General features: G+C 28.6%; 1 protein-coding gene across 4 annotated transcripts in view; it reads right to left on the bottom strand.

Moving 5' to 3' along the window:
* Positions 1-11,938, bottom strand: part of LOC140675821 (uncharacterized) — a 57,148-nt gene extending 45,210 nt beyond the window's left edge. For 2 of the 4 annotated variants that reach the window (XM_072910417.1, XM_072910413.1), the window contains exon 1: positions 11,723-11,938. The gene's annotated coding sequence lies outside the window, so the exon portion shown is untranslated. Of the gene's footprint in view, positions 1-11,630; positions 11,652-11,695 lie in introns of those variants that run through there. The other 2 variants (XM_072910418.1, XM_072910415.1) reach the window with 2 other exon arrangements.
* Between the last annotated feature and the right edge of the window lie 6,570 nt (positions 11,939-18,508).

The following is an 18,508-nucleotide window of genomic DNA, read 5'->3' as shown; positions in this document are numbered from 1 at the left end:
TTTGCACATACATACATAAAATATTGAAAGTAATATAATGATATTAATATTATTTGATTTTGTAAATAAATTAATTTTTAATTCTTCCAACAAATATTAATACAAAAAATTAAATAGTTAAATTAATTAAAATTTAAATAGTAAAATTTAACATTTAAAATTTTCTTTCCTATAAATATAATTTTTGCAAAACTTGAATTATGAATGCGTTAGTGTTATTTATGCAATGTACGCTATATTGCTGTGTGTATGTGTGTGTATGTATATCCTACAAAACATGCTTACATACAACGTAAATACAGAACGTATGACTCTTTAAAATATAAGATACCGAAAAAATTTTCATGGCCATCAACAGTTTGCTTCACCCGGTACATAGTAACGAATGTAAGCATATATATGTAAGCCCACCTATCAGCCTCGTTCGCCCATGTACATTACGCACACGCGTGTGTGCGGTGCGACTTGAATAATACGATTCGTGTGAAACACCAGCATAGACCCCATTTCTGTAAAAGCATTTATAACTAAGTACTTTATGCTTAATAATTATTATCAAAAGCAAATTCTGTTAATGAATTGAATAATTTCTTATACATCTTCCAAATATTAAATCTGCTTTTTCTCGACACGTGTAATTTTTGTGTATCATTGCTTAATTTTGATAATATTAATTTCCAATATTAATATTTAATATATATAATAATATAACAATATTTAATAATGTTTAATACTTACATAAATAAAGTTTACTGTCTTTTAATTGAAATGACAAAAATCTTTAAGTGCTAGGTAAATCAAGCTTCAGATTCATTAACTACGACCCAAAATTAAATAACCTGTCAAAAGATAAAGCCCCGCAAAAAAAATTATTTTCGCAGATCTGTGTTATCTTTCCAATTATTTAATTAACGTTCTTCTTCATTAAAATTGGATCGCACTAATTATGAATGATCGAACTTATTTATCGTGTTTGCAAAATATTACAGATCGAGAATTTACTAGTATTTATTTACGTACCTGTATTTAATCAATTACAATATCAAGAGAAAGTGCAAAGATATTTTTTCTATAATATTATTAACTTAAATTAATTCTCTTAACTTTTTCTGAGCGAACAAATTAAAACGTCTTTTATGAAGACAATAGGTTATACATAACAATAATAATTTAAAATACTATGTTGTTTTAATTTAACGAGCGTCACAGTATCGTTTTGAATATCAAACTTGTTTTAAGTAACTAATAGGTATGTATATCTAAAAAAAAAATATATATATATATATATATATATATATATATAGAGAGAGAGAGAGAAAGATTATTGATTGATAAAATTTTGCAAATTTTTGTATATATTTTTGTAAAATTTTGTAATTTGTGTACGAATCTTGTAACACAAAAGTCAGCATATTTTAATATATAAATTAATATATAATATTATATGATTTCGTGTTCTATAAACTTCCTTTCTTTAGACTTTAGACACAAAATCATATGTACCTATATTCATATATGCATATAAATCATATACATATGTTAAATAGCACACAGTTCCCAGTGACTCTATATCCAATATATTTATAAGTCGAATTCTCTTTGATGACTGTTTATGTTAATGAACGAGGCTCATAGTCGTATTAAAAATCATCCGTCGCGGGATGCTGCGCGATTATAAATAAACGTAGTCGCTGATGTGAATAAACTGACATTTTTTTGAGGTACTTTTGGTGAATTGAAATTCAGAAATATATGGTTACTAAAATGTCTGCGAATAAATTTAATATTTACAAAATTTGGAAAAGCACTATTATTATTGAGAAAACGTATTATAGTCCTGCTTATAATAAAATAAATATAAAAATTACATAAACTCTTTAATATTCAAAAATAATAATATATAAACAGAAAAGATAGTCAAAAATATAGAAAACGCAAATTACAGAAAATTGATTTTCAAATCGATTTATATGATATTGGACTATTAATTATAAACATTATTTTTAAAGTAAAAATTCGTAAAAGTTTTCAAAAGTAAAAGTTAGTAAAAATTTATTACTAAAACTATTTTAATAATTTATAACTAATTTTATAATTTATTAATTTATAATTAAACAATCATACAAATGCATATTTGTATATGAGACTCAAAATTCTTTCAATAAGAAAATTGTCTATTTTTATTATTATTTGTTATGTTAAATTTGTCATTAGATTAGATAACATTTTTACGGTGTTCAATTTTAAGATGCTTTCTCAATGAAAAAAAATTAAAAGAATAAAAATCGTACAAATAATTGAAGAATTGGAACAAAATTATAGTAATCATATTAGAAACATATTTGGTTTTCTTCAAGATATTGTATATTTTGACCGCTTTCTCATCACGTTAGATAAAAATTTTATCATTGCATTGAATTACTCAAAAACATTAGTGTATAATTTTTATATATAATTTACATTTTTTTATATAGAATAAAAATTTTATATAAAACATTTTTTTTATTTTTTACATAGAAATCGCTTTTTATTGATTATCTTTTGTATTTGGGCAGTTGCATAATGTATAAATGCATATGTGCTTTTTCTTTAATTTAGATTAAGTTAATTTAGATACGATAAAGATATAGTTGACATGTCTATGTCATATGTATATCGGTCTAAACGCCGAGAATAATTTATTAATTTAATTACTCGCTCTCTCTCTCTCTCTCTCTCTCTCTCTCTCTCTCTCTCTCTCTCTCTCGCTCTCTCTTTTTCTCTCTATATTTTAACTTAATTATATGTAATTAAGTGTAAAATATCATTTTACATTTATATTAGCAAAAGTTAAAATTTAACTGTATTGAAATCAAATTATATGCGATTATTTTTCACACATTACAATTTATTAATTATATTTAATTAGAATTGCTTTTGAATTTAAGATACTTATAACAAATATATTGAGCATTGCATATATGTTTCCTTCTTATATCAAAACATCTGTTCTTTTGATGAACTCATAATTAAATACATCAGCGAAAGGATTACGTATTCGAGAAGTGTATTCCGATGTGATTACGTTTCATACGATGACGTCGTTTGCAATGCCTTTACTGGAGATATTTCCATAGTTGTCAAAAGCATCTCCCGACGCAACTCGCGATTATTTACGTTACGCGATCTCAATCGAGTCGAGAAATAATGTCAAGGTCTCGGCATTGCGAATAAAGTTGCTCATTCTTACGTTTTACATTCATAAATGCCTCTCACGTATGTTAAAGGCAAACAGGAATAAAACGTGTACTTCATAAAAGTTTTAAAAATCATGTTTCAAAGATAACGATATATACGAAATAGGCAACATGAAATATTTTTTATATCGTGCTTCCGTTTATTAATATTTCTTACAATTAGTAATATTCATAAAATGAATATCCAACTAAAACTTAAACAGAATAATTTAGTTTTTTTAATAAGAATTAAAAATAAATGCTGTCATATACGTATAGGTAAATTAAAATTGGTAACTGAATTAATTAAATTTTAAATTGAATATTATATATAAATTATTAAAATAAATTATTAAAACTATATTTTATTTAGGTACTTATCAAATTATTTGTATCGAATTTAGCTTGTATTTTATTAAAAAATTTATTAATCAAAAATTAATATGTAATTTATAATATAATGCTATATTATATATTATAATATATTATATTAGAAACACAATATTATATTATAAATATAAAAAAATGTACTAAAGCTTATTAATAAAAATTAATCATAATTTTAATTTAGCAACATACATAAATATTTAATAAACAGAAAAATGCCTTTTAATTCAGAAAAAATTATTTTGTAATTATCGTTATCTTGCCTTAAAGAATGTGGAAATTTTTTTAACTAAAATATGACAGTTTACGTTGTACATTAACATAGGAATGGCGCACCGTATTTGTGTGTGCTAAATATTTTCTTTTGTGTTACAAATCCAACAGAGATTGAATGTTGCAAGCTGTTATGTAATAGCACGCGTAGTATTCGCCAACGCACATGTAAACGTAGTCCGATGCCATCAAGAAGGAAAAAGAACGGAGACGAGAGTTTATTTGCACCTGCTACTGCATTCTCAAGAAAAGCGCATGGAATATTTTATGGAAATATCTTAATAACAGAAGCCCACACAAAGTAAAGTCATTATACGTTCATTATATTGCCGATTTAACATAGATCGTTTAAAAGAATGTTTTATTACTCACATTATTAATTTAATATGATTGCATAAATATATATATATATATACAGGGTGAGGAAAAAGTATAGAAATCCTGAAAAATCTTGAAAAATTTAAGTTTAGTAAAAAGAATGTAAGGCAAGATCTATTTATTTTTTTCATTTATTTCATATTTTATATTAAAAAGTATCATAACAAACTTTAAAGCCTAATCTACAATGTGCTCTTTGCTTCTTGTTTCTATAGAAATTAACCAATTATAGTTGATTTTAAGAAGAATAATCGAACAGGATTGGATTAATTATATTGGATTAATTATATAATAGATTAGGCCTAAAATATCTTAGGAAATTCTTAACCAAAAGACGTTTTATTATAGTGGAATTTTGGAAAGCTCTCAAGGTAAGTTACAAGAATATGCAATTAAAAATAGGGTCCATTCAAAAAATTGAAGGTGATCTTCACGTGACCTTCAAGCAATTATTCAAGGTCGAATCAATGACACCATCTTATGTCCTTCTCGAAACTATATAACATTTGTCTGAAACATTTTTCTAAAACTTTTATTTTTCGAGATTTTTTAGAGTTTCGGTACTTTCTCTTCACCCTATATACAAAGTGTCTCATTTTAAAGGACCCAGCCAAATATTTCAAAAACTATAAGAGTTATAAAAAAACGTTTCAAATAAAAGTTATATGGTTTCGAGAGTGACATAAGTGATATCATTGATTTGACCTTGAATAATTGTTTGAAGGTCACATAAAAGTCACCTTTAATTTCTTAAATGGAATCCTCCATATTTCATTGCACATTTTTGTAACTTACCTCGAGATAGTGATGGGCGATTTTTTAGAAAGAATCAATTTTTGAATCGATCTTGAATCGAAGTAACTAAGATCGATTTCCTAAAAAACGATCTAAAAAATCAAAACTACATAACAAAAACTAAAAAGTCATGATTTTGTAAGATGGATTATATTTGCATAACTATAATAAATTATGTTTTACTTTAAAATAATTTGATTTATAAAATTATTTGACATTAGTTTCGGAGACACTCAAAAATATTTCAAAAAAGAATAAAAATATTTTAAAACATTTTTTTTTTTTTTTAATATATTTATTCAATTTTCCATTCGTGTTCAGATTGAAAAGCGCAACTTCTGGCACCACTAAAACGTACGTGTATCAAATCAACAGATTGAAATTCGATTTTCTACAAAAAGAATCGATTCGTATAAGAATCGAACAGAAAAGAATCGATTTAAACAAATCGATTTTTTGAGGAGAAAGATCGATTTTCTGAAAATCGAATGGAGATCGCCTATCACTACCTCGAGAGCTTTCCAAAACACTATAATAAAGTATTTCTTCATTAAGTACTTTTCGAGTTATGAGGCTTAAAAGTTACAATATTTTGATATAAAATACAAAATATCTTGTAAAACATTCAGTTTTCAGTAATCTTATTTTAATACTTATGCATAAAATAATGAGACGAATCAATTAAAGTAAAAAAAATACATAGTTGGCTTAAAAATATAGCTACTTGTTGCAAATTCATATTTTGTTCTTTAAGACAATATATATATATATATATATATATATATATATATATATATATAATTTATAAGTAGTATTTTAATTTTTAATTATTATAAGTAAGTTATTATTAGTAAAATATAATGCTCTTTATCTCTATACTATTACAAGATTAAATAGTCACTTTTATAATATTTAAGTAGAAAAATTAGATAAATTATATTATTTACATGTTATACTATTACTTTAGATTCTAACATCTCCGAGTATAGTAACATTCGAGTATTAACCAGAATGGAAATGCCTGCCGATGCGGCAGACAAACTATCTCTTCGTGCGTTTCACTATCACTTTGGCGCGCGTAGGTAGGTGTATATCGCTCATAAAGCGCGGTTAAATCGTCCTTTTATTTCGTTCCACGGAAACGGCGTTTATACTGTCTTCGCTTAATAGTGAACTAATCCTCGGGCAATTACGCTGGCTGTGTAATCCGGTTTGCGAGGGCACTAATTATGGAAAGAATCACATGCGTGCCGGAGGCTGCACGTCGCCGTGTTTCTACAAAAAAAAAAAAAATATGAACGCAAGCGAACGCCACGAGATATATCCGCATACTATTTTGCGACGTAGTGCATTTACAATAGTTTTTTAGTGTTTATTATAATCGATGATCTCACATTTTACATGCACTTATATTATTTAATATAAAGTATTTTCGCATTAATAAAAGTATCCTTGTAATTTTTTTAAGTCGAATTTTATGCTACGCATAATTGTGATATTTATTAATTAATTTTCTTAGTAAAAAATTTGTCATATTTTATATATAACTCTATACATATATTCTTAAATTTTTATATTATACTATATTACATTATATTATATTATATTTTATATTATTTTAAGTATTATATAATTTATAATATAATTATTAATATAAATTATATTATATAATTATCTTACGTACATACAAGTGTATATACATTCTCCTCGCACAATTTTTGAACCGCTTTCGACAGTTTAAAGAAAAATTTATAAAGTGAATTTTCATTTGCGTCATGCAAGCTACTACAATGCAATAAAAACATGTTGAAAATAATTTTTTTTTGTAGACAAATTAATATCACCTTGAATTTATTAAATAGCACCATGAAATTTTTTCATAATATTATATTATAGAGGACTTCAGGAATTCGCATTATAAGTGTCACTTTTATTGATATTTAATATCAAATTTGCAGCATTATTGTAAATAGCAGTACCTATAGGCTCTGACTAAAAATGAATAAACAGAATTATTGAAACTTGTTTCGGAACATTATAATTACAGAATATTCAACATAGCCTATAATATGCACGAATAGTTTATCTTCAGGATATCTTTGGAAATCGTGTTTAAGTATGAGTATAAATTTTTTTTATAAAAAAATAATTTTTTATCACATTGTACTTTGCATAAAACAAACGAAAATTCACCTTACAAACCTTTCCTTAAACTTTGTCGGAAACATCTGTGACCATTACGTCGAATATCCTATATACAGATTTATACGCAAATATTAAATAGCCACAGTAATTTGACTGTGCTAAGGTAGCATATATATATGTGTGTGTGTGTGTTGTGTGTGTAATTATTTTTCGCGTATATATATATGTATATATATATATATGTGTATATATATACAGGGTGTCTCAGAATGACCGTATCACCTCTCGAGTGCAGGTAGAGCGGGTTAAATGGAATAGAAAAGTCCTGTACCATTTTGCGATTTTCGGAATAATTATTGAAAAATTAATTTACAAAGATCGGCAAATCCGGCGCGAGTATCAGGCCGCTGCAAAAAAGATGGCGAGAAGGACGATCCTAAGGACGGTCGCTAAGCGCGCGCGGCGTAAATAGGCGCCATTGCCTCGCGGTTACCAGGGGTATAGACGAGAAGCGTTGATAAGAACAATAGATTAGCGATTATTATTTAACGACCGGCCTAGCGGTGGACCGTCTTTCTCGCCATCTTTTTTATGGTAGGTCGTCCTTCTCGTCATCTTTCTTGCGGGCTGATACTCGCTCCAGATGTGCCAATCTTTGTAAATTAATTTCTCAATAATTATTCTGAAAATCGCAAAATGGTACAGGACTTTTCTATTCCATTTAACCCGCTCTACCTGCACTCGAGAGAGGTGATACGGTCATTTTGAGACACCCTGTATATATATATATATATATATATATATATATACATATATATAACGGATAACGGACTTATACCAGACTTCCCTCGGGATTGCCGGGGGTGTTTTTCAGGTACACCAACCCCTTCCATCCTTCTCTACACCTCCTTCCAAAAACCCTTTCCATTCCCTCTAATATATGACCGCAAAGAGCGTCTTATCTGCAGTCATAAGGACCTACTGTTTAAAGCCGGTTCCGAACGGCCTAAAATAGAGGGAGTTCTTTTTGCGGCAAGATACTCTCGGTAGTTTTGCCATTGCCTTTCGAGAGGTGGCGATCAAATAACATCGAATAAAAATTCGATGGTTCTGTTTGGATTTGAATCCGAGATCTTAGACACAGTGAGCAGACGCTCAACTCACTGCGCCAGAACCGCACACATATATGTATACAGGGTGTCCCCGAATTGGCGGATCAACTCTCGTGGGTAGATAGAACGTGTTAAACTCAAGAGAAAAATCTTATATCATTTTGCTAAATTCGCAATAATTAATGAGATATAAATTAATAAAGATCGGCCAATACGTGCCAGGATAAGCGCGCGGCACGAAGAAGCCTCCTACTTGTTACTTGATACTAGGCGCGCGGCGAGACAGTAGGCGGAGCGCTCTACAAAGGACATACAAAGGACGTACAAAGGGCGTACTTAAAAAAACACGTACAGTGCGTTCTGCGTTTACGTCTTGCCGCGCGTCTAGTATCAAGTAACAACTGGGAGGTTTCTTCGCGTCGCACGCTTATACTGGTACAGATTGGCCGATCTTTATTAATTTAAATCTTATTAATTATTGCGAATTTAGCAAAATAATATAAGATTATTTTCCTCAGTTTAACATGCTCTATCTACCGACGAGAGTTGATCCGCCAATTCGGGGACACCCTGTATATGTATAAAGTTATAGAAAATACACATTTATATAAATATGAAAGATTTATATAATATAATATTGCAGTATTTTATTTTCTCAACTTTTACTAAAGTGAAATTGATTGAAATAATTCTTTTTACCAAATTTGGTCAAATCAACTAGAATGAAAATTACTGGTTGATCATGTTGACTTTATGACATTTTATATTCACACGCTTTCGTTCTCGAATAAACCGTTTATCAAAAGGCGAAAGTATTTAATAAATATCAATCACTTATGCACGTCGCTCTAACCGTTAATAATGTTTCCTGCATTACGCTCGCGGATATGACTACACGCTGTCAATCGTATAATGATCGTGACTCGATACTTAGCATGCGCGCGCTCTCAAAATGAGACAGCGCACGCGTCATAGATTTATATGCCGCAAAGATTAGCGTAGTTAAACAACAACGTGCTCGAAACGTCACTCATGCATCGCTTTTGACACGCCCCTGTGTTACTAAAAATGTTTCTAGCAAAAACTACACGAGACATTGCATCAATAATAAAATGATGAGAGCAAAAAATGCGTATCAAAGTTAACGTTTAAAAATAACGTAAGCAATCGCAAGGTGTCGTGATAATACCGAAAAATTATCTACGTCTATCGTATCCAGAGTATCCGATAACATACTCGCTACATATAAAGAGATATGAGTTGCGATCGGGCATAGCTAGAATATAAATAACGATGCAAGCGTTCATAAATAGACGTTCCGTAACGCCGCGCAATATGCAAATCGGAAATTATTGTGGGTGTCTCTCTGCCTGCGATTCGACACGATAATCATATCGTGACAAACTGCTTACTCTGATATCAGCTCATTTAACCCAAACTAATGCGATAATCAAATGACTTCACGCAATAATATATTATTAAACAATTAATATTACTGACAAAAGGATATAATAATTTAAATTTGAGATTGTAAATCCGAATTGTAAATATTTAAAACGGATTCTGATTTTTTTGGATGTGGCAAAAACAATGACTTTTATTTTATTACTTTAGTACCTAATGTGAGTGACACGTCTTTTTACATCACATTTCTAAAACATATGTAAAATAAGACATAAGAATACGGCGTTCTTAGTGGTGACTTTTGGTACTAAGGAGTGGCCATTAAAAAATGAAGATCATCATTTTTATATCATGTCCGAAAGGCTCAGAATCCATTGGATACTTAGAATTCGCGTTCCAGGTTGAGACATCCTCTTTGTAAAAAGAAAGAAAATGTTTTTTCATAATAAATTCATCAAAAAATTTGTCAATATTTTTACTAATTGTTTACACGTTTTTATTATAAAAAAAGTTGAAAAAATTGATTCAATATTTCTTAATTAATGAAAAAGAGAATAAAAATGTTAATAGTAAAATTTTATATAATAAAATTTTATAAATAAATTGTTTTTATTATTATAAATATTTTTAAATTTTATTTAAATATTTATTCAATTTTTTAAATTTTATAAATACTATTTTTATTATGTAAAAAAATTATATCATAAAAAAGAAATAATTTTAAAAATGTAACAGTGATATATATCGAAAACTGTGTTATCAGTGCGAGTATGCGGTATAAATATCTCTCATTTCATTGCAACATTAGCATGTTATTCCTAACAAGGGTTTATCATTAAAAAACAATCGACCTTTTATAGTACGGGTTATTGACTCTTTAGTTTGACGTCCAGTAACCGATGCGTTAACAAAGCGCACTACATGCGTGAAATAATTATTCAATTAAATCAATAAACACATGATTAATGAAACTTGTGCTACTGATTACGGAATAATAACACAACTAAAGTCACCATTGATTTCGGATGTATTGCCACAACGAATATGGCTCCGTAACGCCATATTGTTACGTCAAATAATTAATAAACTGTAGATATTGTTTACATTCAAGACTGTCTATAGATTTAATTTAAAATTCTAATCATTTCAGAAATTAATCTAAATTTTTATTGCTGCAGGGATAGCATGCATAAAGTATTTAATGGAAATATTATCTTTTCTCTATATGTAATAAAAATTTACGAAACCTAATATATATATATATATATATATATATATATATACTATAATAAAAATAATTATTTAAAATTTTGTGTATTTAATTTTTAAAAAACATGCTTGTGTATAAGTACAACAAAATATAATTTTTTTTATCGAATATACAAAATTTTAAATAAATAATTATTTTTATTAATTTACATTATTTTTATTATATATGTACATACATATGTATGTATATATAAGTATACATGTATATATATATATATATATATATATATATATATATAAGTAAAATTTTTTTTTGTAAAAAGGCGAGAATAAAATAAATAATAATTAAATAAAGATTTTTATCAATTATATAATATTTATAATTTAATTATCTATTTTATTTTCGTTTTATATATATATATATATATATATATATATACCATATATAATATATATTATATATATATATATAGTATATATATAATATATTATATATATGTTGAAATATATTGAAACTGAGAGAGGGAGAGGGGGAGAGAGAGAGGGGAGATAGAGAAAGAGAGAGGGGGAAGAGAGAGAGAGAGAGAAAGAGGGGGGAGGGGAGAGAGAGAGAGAGAGAGAGAGAGAGAGAGAGAGAGAGAGAGAGAGAGAGAAAGAGAGAGAAGAATGGAAATTGCGCGATTAAATACACATGCAACATCTCTATAATAACCATCTCTTTCTTACTCCACGGCTCCTTTGGATAAATTGTTCACATGAACCGATCTGTCTATCCACCTACAAGTACAAAAATGATCCACTAACTTGTCAGCCCTTTAGATTTTCGCGTGTCACCAACCGTGTCATCGCTGAGCCCACAATCAGACCGACACGCGCGCGCGCGCGCGTGCGCGCGTGTATCGTACACTACGACGTTACGCTGATTGATCCTGCACAATCACTGGTGAGATCGCGCGCGACAATTTCCACGTACACTGAACGCCGCACAGACTCGAAGAGGTGACTGGGAGATTCTGAGGACCGACGGTTCTGGTTCACGACTGGTTCTTCTCCTTCCCCTTCGGTCTCCGGCCCCTTCCATCGTGCAGACCGTTCGAGAGACGCGGAAAAAGAGATACGGGTAAACGTGCGGAGGTTCGAAAAGAGAAAGAGAAGACGGAGAGGATGTTGAGGCTCTCAACAGGTTGCCCTGTGTACCTGAGAATAAGACGGACATGATGGGGTAGAAGCTCTCGGACCCAGCTCGCGTTTGCTTGCCGTAGGGGAGTTGATTGTCAGGGACGGATTTTAAGTTTCTGCATAATTCTCTTTCTATGTATTGTTCCATTATATAGGATGAGAAAAAAGTATAGAAGCTCTGAGAAATCTCGAAAACTGTAAGTTTTACCAGAAAAAGAATCTAAGTCAAGACCAAGGAAGGATCCGGCCACCTAAAACAAGATCTATTCATTTTTTTCATTCATTTCATATTTTATATTAAAAAATATCATAACAAACTTCAAAATGCCTCATTCTTAACCAAAAGAAGTTTTATTATAGTGTTTTGGAAACCTCTCGAGGTAAGCTACAAGAATATGCAATTAAAAATAGGGTATTCCATTTAAGAAATTGGAAGTAACCTTCAAGCGATTATTCACGGTCAAATCAATGATATCATCTTATGTTCCCATCAAAACTATACGACTTTTTGTCTGAAACATTTGTCTGTAAAATTTATATTTTTCGAGATTTTTCAGGGTTTCCATACTTTTTCCCAACCTGTATATAACAATATATGTATTTTATATATCTATTATTCATTAATTTTGCGAATTTTATTCATTTATATTAATAAAATATTTTGTTTATTGTAAATTTAATTTCAATGTTATTTACTTTTCTGTTTATGGCAAGAAGTGTAATTTCAGTAATTCTTATATTTTATCTTTGCAATAAATTTGCATTTATCTTCACTATCTTTTAATCACATTAATTAATATGTGTGTGTAAATTTATAGTAGATATTTTGATTTAATGCATATATTCAACTCCACAAAATTTGAATTTACTTCACAAAAAAATTACAAAGTCAGGATTGACATATTATATAGCATTGAAAAAAAATAATAGATACTAAGAAATAGACAAGGAGAAAATAAAAATCTTGTATAAAATTACACACAAGATTTATTACCTTCTTATTATATAGCAGCGAATTAAATGAATAAAAGCTTAAAAAAATTAATTCATTCAATAAATTGTAAATATTATGTATTAGATTTATTTCAAGTATTAATCTATATATACATAGTTGATGTCTTGATCAATCAATTTGATGTAATTAGCTTATTTTTATACTCTTTTGAAAATGATTTGAAACGAAAAGATCCGATAACGCTAAAGTTCTAGTAAGAAAAAAGAATTAAGCATTTAGCCAGCATCTTCGGCCCTGAATAACGCCTTTCAAACTTTACATTGCACTACCTGAACATTGATGCGATTCAACAAAATCCGAGAAGGTCTGTATCTTTGTCTCGCATAAAAAAAGGTCATTAAAAAATCTCAAAAAAAAATTTTTAACTTGTGTTCTAAAGTAAAAATCTTCATCGTTCTATATGTGTAAATCCATTGTTGTAAAATTTTCATAAAAAATTGCATTAAAATTTTTATATAATTTTTTTGTTAATTATTAAGAACACAAATATTTTTTTGTTAATTATTAAGAACACAAATATTTTTTTGTCAAAACATACTAAAATATAATAATTATTGGTTAATTGGTAATACACATTATATAATATGTATTTTTGATAGCAAGATATTAAACACAAATAATACAAAATTACATTGCAAGAAAGCGACGTCAGATTGAACAAATTTTTTAAAAGTTTGTCCAACAATACTGCATTAAAAAAAAATTCTAGCACGATTTAATTATTTGAGTGTTAAAGTGCAGAGTTTTAGCTTTAATTTCTTTTTTTAACGAATGCTCTATAATTTTTTTCGCCGAGATATTCATTATTAAAGTAAAATCGAGCTATTAACTTTGAATTCTTATAACTAGTGAAAAAATAATCGTACAATAATCATTAAAAAAGCAATTTAAAGAAAAAAGTTAGCACTTTAAAATACTCTTATCCTTTTTTCAATCATTCATTGTTAAAGCATAATTGTTACGTAAAAATTGCACTTTTATCTTTTTTTATTTAAACCAATGAAAATTAACAAAAAATGCTAAAATTTTTATGAACTCTACAACATTTACAAGTAAAAAACATTCCAGTTACTAGTATAAAAGGCCGAAGTGTTAAGTTATTTTCTGTACATTTCAAAAACTTAAATTAATGATTATAATGATAACGAAGCGGACTGGAAGTCAAGATGCGATCGTTAACAAAATATCATGTCGTTTAGAGTGCCAAATGATTAAAGTGACGCTTAAGTGTTAGTGCGTTTGAAGATAGTCACAGACGCTCGGCCCCGCCCCCCGTTCTATGTCCACAGTAAGTTCAGGCAACTTTGTAAAGTAAGGCCTATAGTTGTAAGAAGAACTGGTCGATAGATGGATCCAAGAGAAGAGGAGAGCGTCTGTTGTTGGAATGTGAAGCTAGTCAGCTGTTCTTCGCTACCGAAAAGCCTCCTTACGGAATTCGCGCGTAAGGGTTAACCCGCTAGCGACGATACCGTGAGTATCCAATTTTAATTAATCGCAACAGAAAAAAAAATTTTTTTTTATATAATACAATTTTTCAGCAAGCGAATTTATTTTAAGAGCGGACTTGAATTGTTTATTTAAAAAAATATAATATAATTATATAATTTTAAAAATATATATATACATAAGTCCCGTTGGTGGGCGCTTAAATTTGTACAAAGTTTAAAGTGCGGTCAAGGTAAAGGGCTCGATGTCACTTCCCCTTTTCTTTTGCAGGGGGTAACATCGTTATTTTGAGATCGCGTAAGTGAGCTACGGGCGATCCTTCGCTTGCTTCTCTGCGGAGGCACTTTCGCAGCTGACGGGCAGCAAGACCAGCTTCATCACCGGTCGGGTGAACTCCGAGGTGGCAGCGCGTACGGTAACGACCTGGTCGTCATCGCCGGGGTACACGTGAGTGATGCGGGCGAGCGAGAGGACGGAGTGTGCTCGTGCCGGAGAAGACCTACTTCGGCCTACTTCGTAGCCGGACTCCTTGGAGCGCCATTTGGGCCGGTGGGAGCGGGAGTGAAGATACTCCTGGGACCAGCGTTGCCAGAAGTGGTCTCGCATCCGCTGCAGAAGTTGCCATCGTGACAGTCAGTTGAGCGGCTGCTCATTATTTTTAAGGAAGTTACAATTATTTGAAAATTGTCCTTTTTTTATATGGAAAAAAGTGGCTCTTTAATTTTTTGCTTAGTGTATATAAAATTCATAAAATGTGTTCATAAAACATTAGGAACATAAATAAATATGTGTAATACCTAAATATCGTTGACTAATCTTTGAGACAACACAAAAAATAAAAGAGTTTGGTAAGTATAAGTATACCACTTACATACAAAAAATCCAATATACAAAAATTTAATATACAATTTTAAATATAATTGAGAGACAAACTTCAAATTTCAAAAATTGACTTCAAGATTGACTTGACGAAAAAAGCATAAAATGTTTACAACAATAATACGATATTTATAATACGAACAACATAATTACTTCAAATATCGCTTTAGGATTTATTTTATTTGTTTGATAAATTATTATAATTTAAATTTGGTTTAATATTGGCTGAAGAGACAAAAGTAATTGTCGAAACATCCTATATTTTATTGTATGCATTTAACTAATCCATGTATTTGAATATAATAAGTCAGAAAATATCTAAAGTATAAACCTATTATTTCGTTAGTTAAATTTATTAAATACAAGTTTTTATATTAATTAGATAAAAGTAGTAATATCTTGAGACGTAAAATTAATCATCAACGACTTAATATATATAAATATAATAACTTATTTTCGAAGTGCCAAAATCAGTGTAAGATCCAATAAAGCAACTATGCAACAATGGCAATGACCTGGCTGCGTAAGAATCCAAATTCCACAGCTCGATTGGTTCCAGATGGTATATTTATATAGGCAAATGGATTTTCTTTACATCTCAAGTTACTACTTAATCACTATCTTCATCCGTATTTTGCAACACATCCGAATTAAATACATGTTAAGTTTTATTATTATTTAATTAGTCGATATATACAGCGTTAATCATCTGTACATAATAATTTATAAACAATTTATAAAATTACTAGACATTACATATCGCGTGCTATGCGTGCGTCATATATATTTTACTATGTAATATAATTCAAGAAAAAAAATCTCTTTTTTTTTACATGTATATATACACTTTTCGTACTCTAAAAATTGAGCTATTTTCAAATCGCTGCAATTCGACGAAAAATCATCGTAGAAAACTTAAAAAAAGAAAATTTAAAAAAACTTTTTGAATTTACAATTTCAACTTTAATGTTCTATTGATAATTTATAAAAATTTTAAATCAATTATTTAAAAATCCTTTTAACTCTGTACCTTGAAAAAGGACATCCTGTTTTTCTTTAAAATTATGTATTTTTTAACACTCTGCTCAATAGAAAAATTTAAGTCAAGTTCCTTAAATTATAATATTTTAACTATAAAACACTTTTTAAAATTTTTCTATTTTTTTGGCCGAGTTAAGATTTTAAAGATAAACTGTATTTTTTAAAAAGGAAGAAAATAAGCAATTTTTAAAAACAATTGATATAGCATCAAAAAATTGAAGTTTCAAGCTTTAAAATACTTTTTTAATTTTTATCTACAATGATTTTTCGCTAAGTATCAACATTCTAAAAACATAATTTAGATTCAAAGTCGTGTAATTTGATAAACAAATAATAGAAAAATTTAAAAAAAACGTTTTGTAGACGCTTTTTTGAAAACGTAGTTTGTAAAACTTGACTTAAATTTTTCGAGAAAAATTTTTTTATCAAGCTGCAAACTGTCAAAATATATATAATTTTACGGAAAAAACAGTGTCCTTTTTTAATCACGGAATTGAGAAGATAAAAAATGTTTTAAAACTACCGATAGGACGTTAAAGTTAAACCTGTAAGCTTCAAAATGCTTTTTTAATTTTTTAATTTTTTAATTTTTTTGTCTACGATGATTTTTCACTCTTGTAGCAAAATATACGTATATATAACAGAGCCACGTCCAAAAGTATTAAGCACTTGAGTGAGGTGAATTTTTCTGGTTTATCAAACTAACTTCACGTGAAAGGCTGTTCCTTTAGCTTTAATTTCGTTTTTTATTTTTCGATTTTTTCTTGCCAAATTATTCCGCTTTAAACAAAAAAAACTCTTTTTAAACTTTAATAGGCCATATAATAACATACGAGAGAGGGTCTGGAGTCGATAAATATTGTGGAAGTGACGAACTACGGGATCCTAATCTCTCCCCAAGATCAAACCAATGGTACTCTCTTATGTTCCCCATCGAATCTTACAACTTTTATTTGAAATATTTTTCCATATCTTTTATACATTTCGAGATATTTCAGTTTCAAAGTTAAAATGGGACGTCCTATATATATTTGTATATATATATGTATATTAACTTTAATATATACATATATATAAAATTTACATTAAACTTTCATTAAAAATCAATTTATTTCAAATTAAAATCATTATGTTATCATCATCATTCTCAATCTACAGCTTAACAATTTAATTTCTTATTTTAATATTATACTCATATAATCATATTTGTTTTATTGAAATTAAAACTAGATTGTACCTAGGATTCTAAATTAATACTATTCCTTTTTGTCTCAATTTGACTTATCTTTTCGCTTTTATTCCTAATTTAAGAAATAATAAACTTCGAAGATGTTATAAAATTCATAAAACAACTTTCTCTAATGATTAAAGTTTTTTTGAGCAGAGAGATTAACAATAAGTGATATTTTCAATGTTGTCATATATGAGTAAAGATGAATATTAAAGATAGGATGTTACATTCGTTTGAATATCTCAATAACTGATATTACATAAATAATAGTGATTACGCATTACATTATGAAAACAATTTCATCTGCTACAAGATATATGGTACAATAAATACAAATGATTTTTTAACGTAATTTTGAATTATTTAATGCAATTTGAAAGCACTTACGTTATTTTTTTAGATATATTTCCATGTAAAATGTTGAATTCTAATTCATTGCTTAAAAATCTCTTGTCATTATGTATGTACACAAAATAAATTTGTTTACAAGAAGAATTATTTTATTGTAAATAGTTCATCCTCAGAACCGGCAAGCTGTCAAAAAAGCAAATCCGCTTCATCGCTCGTCGTGCATTTCATATGAATTGCTCTAGCTCGCATCGCAAGATCGAGAAATGACCGCGATCATGATCGGAATAAAGCGACAATACATACGTCAATTCACAATAACACAACAATTTCATAAAGTGATTAATTAATATGGATTAAAACAACAATGATGCGATAGTAATATAATAATTTGATAATATAATAATATTACTGATAATAAATGAAAAATCCACACGTATACACATTGTAT

This window comes from Anoplolepis gracilipes, unplaced genomic scaffold (genome assembly GCF_047496725.1).
Source record: "Anoplolepis gracilipes unplaced genomic scaffold, ASM4749672v1 Contig21, whole genome shotgun sequence".
In the NCBI taxonomy this organism is placed as follows: domain Eukaryota; kingdom Metazoa; phylum Arthropoda; class Insecta; order Hymenoptera; family Formicidae; genus Anoplolepis; species Anoplolepis gracilipes.
This window is presented reverse-complemented; position numbering and strand designations above follow the sequence as displayed.